General features: G+C 43.8%; 1 protein-coding gene across 1 annotated transcript in view; it reads right to left on the bottom strand.

The window, feature by feature from the left end:
• DLGAP2 (DLG associated protein 2) overlaps nucleotides 1–5,724 on the bottom strand; it is a 157,999-nt gene extending 152,275 nt beyond the window's left edge. The window contains exon 1 of the mRNA XM_033143005.1: nucleotides 5,696–5,724. The gene's annotated coding sequence lies outside the window, so the exon portion shown is untranslated. The remainder of the gene's footprint in view (nucleotides 1–5,695) is intronic.
• Between the last annotated feature and the right edge of the window lie 276 nt (nucleotides 5,725–6,000).

Genomic DNA, 6,000 nt, shown 5'->3' on the forward strand with positions numbered 1-6,000 from the left:
GTATGATTACATCAAAATTATTTCTGTTGGGCATTTCTCTGAAGCACACATACACTTGTCCCAGGGTCCCCGGTGGGAGAACGATGCTGTGTGCCAAGGAGTGTGCAAATGAATGAATGAATGAATGAATGAATGAATGAATCTATATCTGCAGGGCTCCCACTGTCAGTCCTGAAGATGGATCTGTGCAACTTCATGGACTCTCCATAAACAGCAGAGGAAAACTTCTGCTTCTGTGTGCTGGGGTTGGCGGCAGTTGTAGCCATAAAATATAGTCAATAAACTAGTACATCAAACACATTTCTAAGTAGGGTTGTTCTTCAGTTGATGTAAATGTCTGTAGCTCTACTGAACTGCTGAGTTATTGTTGTGAAGAACAAAGTTTATATTGCATGTTAGAAATATTAACTGGAAAGGGTGCCAACACTGGAATAAGGTTTTAAATGTTTTCGATATACAATATGGAACAAAATGATCACAGAATGGAACCAGGATCTTTAATAGTTTCACCTAATCACTGTTATATGCCAGTAGGCTTCTCTGGGCTCCTTTGGGAGGTAGAGTGGGATATAAATTTAATAAATAAATCGACAGATTATGTTATACTAAGACACTTGCCCCAAATATGGACTTCAGTGTAACATTAGCATTACTGAACTTATTGCAGGAAATGTTTTTAAACCACGGCCTGGTTCAGATACAACAACAACAACAACAACAACAACAACAACAACAACAACATATTATTATTTATACCCCGCCCATCTGGTTGGGTCTCCCCAGCCACTCTGGGCGGCCTCCAACAAATACCAAAATATAATACAAAGTCACAAATTAAAAACTTCCCTAAACATGGCTGCCTTCAGGTATTTTCTAAATGACAGGTAGTTGTTTATTTCTCTGACCCCTGATGGGAGGGCATTCCACAGGGCGGGTGCCACTACCGAGAAGGTCCTCTGTCTGGTTCCCTGTAGCTTTGCTTCTCGCAGTGAGGGAACCGCCAGAAGGCCCTTGGTGCTGGATCTCAGTGTCCGGGCTGAATGATGGGGGTGGAGACGCTCCTTCAGGTATACAGGACCGAGGCCGTTTAGGGCTTTAAAGGTCAACACCAACACTTTGAATTGTGCTCGGAAACGTACTGGGAGCCAATGCAGATCTCTCCGGACCGGTGTTATGTGGTCCCGGCGGCCACTCCCAGTCACCAGTCTAGCTGCCGCATTCTGGATTAATTGCAGTTTCCGGGTCACCTTCAAAGGTCGCCCCACGTAGAGCGCATTGCAGTAGTCCAAGCAGGAGATAACAGAGCATGCACCACTCTGGCAAGACAGTCTGCGGGCAGGTAGGGTCTCAGTCTGCGTACCAGATGGAGCTGGTAGACAGCCGCCCTGGACACAGAATTAACCTGCGCTTCCATGGACAGCTGTGAGTCCAAAATGACTCCTAGGCTGCACACCTGGTCCTTCAGGGGCACAGTTACCCCATTCAGGACCAGGGAGTCCCTCACACCCGCCCGCCTCCTGTCCCGCCTCCTGGTTATAGAGAGCTATAACCAGCATTAGCTATGCTTCTTTCCTTTCCAGCGCTTTTGTGCATCAGAAGAGGAGATTAGAAGCATCCGCCTGCTGTTTTGATCGCACCACAGATTTCTTCCATGCAGATGAAGGGAGAACAAGTGTGCAGCCTCAAGATTGCTCATAGCTCATTCACATAATGGAGAACCATGGTTTCCCATTACAGTATATAGTATTACACAAGTGACAAACCCCAAGACCTTTCGAAATAAACAGGCGTGTTCCTCACCCCCCCACACCCCCAAATGGATCCACCAATGAATTTAACTGTAACTGCAAGTACTGTTTATTTTTATTTTTAGCACGCTTTTGAAATACTGGAGCTTTAGCAGGTCATTCATGGGAAGGAAAAGAATTTCTCAGTGCTGCATGAACAGTGCGTTGATTATGTAAGTCAGGTTCTCTTGGTTGACCTTACTGATTATAGAAGCAAAGAATCAGAGAGCTCTGCTGTGAAGGACATTGGACATAAGAGAAACACTATTCAGGAAAGACATCCATTGTACTTAAATGTTCATGAAGATGTCAGGAGCATTTATTTATTTTTAATCTGATGTTCTCTGCTTAATGACAACATTCTGCCCTTTGTGAAAGTAGCTGGCCACATCTACAAGCTTTTTTTAAAATTACCTTCTGTAAGGATTTGCTCTTGGCTATAAAACCCAATTTCATGAAATGTGACATGTAATTAGCATACAAAACCTGAACAGATTTTCTTTTAAGTGAACATTAAGAGTATTTTTCTCCCCACTCACCTCCATGGTATCATTGTCTTCATGGGTCTTTCCCTGATTTCTTGATTGCTCTCTCCTAAATGTTTTGTGACTCTCCTGCTTCTACCCTCTGCATTGGCCCGCCTTTCCTAATTTGCTGTCTCGGGACTTTAATCTGCCATCATGATTTCAGTTTATATGTACATACATACTGACTACTCTCAGATCTCGTTCGGAGCTTCCAAGTTTAGCTGACAGTATCTCCCCCTAAGACAAAATTCTTAAGGCTTTCCACCCAAATTCTCTTTCTGCAGCCTGGCATTTTCAGGGATTTGCACAGAGCCTTACAGATACATACTCACCTTTGAGTCTCACATTCTTCCTCTCCACATATCTAGGTATCTAGGCCCCTGCCTCTTTATCCTCTTCAGCATATCCACAAACTGTCATATCCTTCATGTCTAAATCATCACCACTAGTGCTGTGATTCTCTCTCCCAACAATCTTGCTACAACCTTTACCTGGTGATTGTCCCCTCAAGCCACCTGTTAAAAATTTCACTCTGATGAGGCCATCCCGTTTTGGCCCTGTACTGGTTCTCTGGTTTCCCTGGAATACTCTCTCCCTCCCCATCTCCCCTTTTCTTCTTCATTTAACATGAGTTTATACATTTCCCTGCCAGAGCATGTGTGGCATTTGATAGACAGTCGCCATTTTCTGAGCTGAAAGGGTATTTTAAAGGTGCATGTAACAGGAATCAGCTCCCCTTACAAAGATGTAACCACACACAGGCCCAGTTCACATGCAACAACAGAGATCAGAAACTTCTGTTTTGATTTTAGATTAACCACAGTTTAGCATTACACCCAAAGCCTAAACTGTGGAGAAAGCCCCTTCTGCCCATAGCAAGGAGGGGGGTGGGTTTGCAGGCGCCACGAGCCCTTCACGTGCTCAGGGGATGGCTGTCATCCCCTGAACCACTGGTTGAGCCCTGGGCACGGTGCTACTCTGAGCGACCAATCTGGTTGCTCTGGGGGCGTGGCTTGCTGCATTTAAGCAAGCCCGCGGCTGGGGCTCAATCTCTTGCTTCCTGCCCCCAGCTGCGAAGGTTTTCCCACTACCCACCCTTTAGGCAGCGTTTTTCTGGACCTTGCTATGGACCACGGTTGGTCGCTGTTGAGGGGCCTGGTATGAATTTTCCCCACTTGGCAAATTGGCTATGGCCTTGTGGTTTTCGTCTACCTCGTAGCAACTTGTCACAACTTTGGTTTTGGTGGTTAGGCATTGGATTATCTCCGGAAGGCTGAAGGTGGGGGGGGGGGGAGGTTGGGCCATCACCTCCCCCAAAAGGCTGAAGGGAATTCCGTTAAAGGAGTACGGGGGTGTGGCCCTGTCTGAAGCAGTGGAAGGTAAAGGCCTAAGGCACGCCCCCTATCGGTGGTTAACCCTTCCTGGACTGCCAGCACAACGGGCTGGAGTCAGATATAGTTGGTTAGATCCAATGCCTGGGCCAATACCGCTCAACATCCGTAACCAATAAAGTTGTGGCCTTTCTATGCCCATTAACCTTACTTATTGTGTCCTGTGTTTTTATTTCACCACCGGGGGGGGGGGAATCGGGATATTGCCATGCAACCTTAATTATGGTTACCGAAACAAGGTAGCTGCTAACTCATGGTTTGAAGTTGGCTTGTTTCCACTAACTATTTTTAAGACTAACACTGGTTTGTCTGGGGTCAGCTATCTTGCAGAGCTGTGGTTAGTCAAAAATGGAAGGGAAAGAGTCAGATGTTAGGGGTGGGGTATGCTGCGGCTCAAGGGTTACTGTGGCTTGTTCTCGTAACACTAAGCCCAGTTTAGTGTTATCTGTGAGGACATTACAGTGCTTCCCTTAATGTTGTGGAAGTAGGGATTATTGGGTTGTCTTTGTCTTTGTTTTTATTACGTATTTTGTGTTTTTTATATGGAAATTTTGGGTTGTAAACCACCCTGAGATCTACAGCTATAAGGCGGCATACAGATTTAACAAACAAACAAAAAATTTCAGAACAAAACCAATACAGTGGTACCTCGGTTTAAGAACAGTCCGGTTTAAGAACGATTTGGTTTACAAACTCTGCAAAACCAGAAATAGTGTCTTGGCTTGAGAACTTGACCTCGGTATAAGAACAGAATCCGAATGGTGGAAGGGCACCGGCAGCGGGAGGCCTCACTAGAGAAAGCGAACCTTGGTTTAAGAACGGTTTCAGTTTAAGAACAGACTTCCAGAACGGATTAAGTTCGTACACCAAGGTACCACTGTACCTGCTTTAGAATGTCCCTCCATGTGATGAGCTTTGCACCTGAACTCTGATTAAATGATGGAAGGAGGATTCCCCATGCTTTTCAGTAAAATAGGTTTGGGGCTCTGCGGGGCATTCCCCTTTCTCATTCCCCCCCCCATCTATTCTTAGGAAATAGAAAACTTGCCTCTAATGTACGCTGAATCCAAAATCAGCACAATTACAGTTAGTAATAGGCAGGACAACCACTTGTAACGAAAGAGGTATTCTGTTTTGACCTCTTTGCATGTTAGGCCATTTCCAACTAATCACTTCTATAAGAACCAAAACAATGGTTCCTATATTCAGGTGGGTAGCCATGTTGGTCTGATGCAGTAGAAATATATATAAAAAATAAAAAAATTGTCCAGTAGCACCTTAGAGACCAACTACGTTAAGTTTGTTCTTGGTATGAGCTTTCGTGTGCATGCACACTTAGTTGGTCTTTGAGGTGCTACTGGATATATATATATATATATATATATTTCTAATGGTTCCTATATAATTGCCACAAACAAAAGGGCAATTAATATAATGTGTTTAGGTGTTCCAGCCCTTTTCAATATTTTAGTTTGCTTCTTGTGGAATTAATTTTTAAAAGAACTATCTTGAATATTCATGTAGCCTATGTGTCCATATGTGTGTATGTGTATACAGAGGGTGGGTGGGTGGTTGTGGGTGCGTTCACCCACCCACATATCTTTTACTAGGCAGCAGGCAAATATTAATGAAACCTGCATCCAGTTAATTCCAGAAGGAATTTGGCTTGTGTAGTATAAAGCTTTACACCTGCATTTTGATAGACACTATATAGAATGTTGTCATTTTCTTGCTCTCAGGCAGGGCTTTTTCCCAGGGATAACTCACAGGAACTCAGTTCCAGCGCCTCTCAGGTGGGCGCCATTGCCATTCTAAGAGAACAAGGGTGAGTTCCAGCACCTCTTTTTCTAGAAAAATAGCACCGCTCAGGCATGTTGCAGGTAATAAGACATGCAGGATGTTAACACAAGCATACAAACACACACACAGATTCACAAGCACAGTGTAACACACATGTGCAACATATATTCCACTCTAATGGCAACTTTACCTGAAAATGCATTCCCTGTTAGAGAATCCAAACCTAAAAATTAAAGCAGCAGAGGAAAAGGAAAAGAACACAAAAAAAACCTTTAGCACTAGTTTGAATCCAATAAGAACTTCTGTCATGGCAAATAATAATCAGGGCGTGAAATGGATAAGAAACTGAACTGCAGTTATCTGGATCAATACACTGTAAGTTATACATTCAGCAAAAAAATAATAATGATTTTTTAAAAGAAGTCAATAGAATCATTTTCACAATAGGTATTTAAAGAAGCCTGGCAATGGTTTCCTCAGTTATTATCCTGGCCA

Source organism: Lacerta agilis, chromosome 3, assembly GCF_009819535.1.
Source record: "Lacerta agilis isolate rLacAgi1 chromosome 3, rLacAgi1.pri, whole genome shotgun sequence".
NCBI classification, from domain to species: domain Eukaryota; kingdom Metazoa; phylum Chordata; class Lepidosauria; order Squamata; family Lacertidae; genus Lacerta; species Lacerta agilis.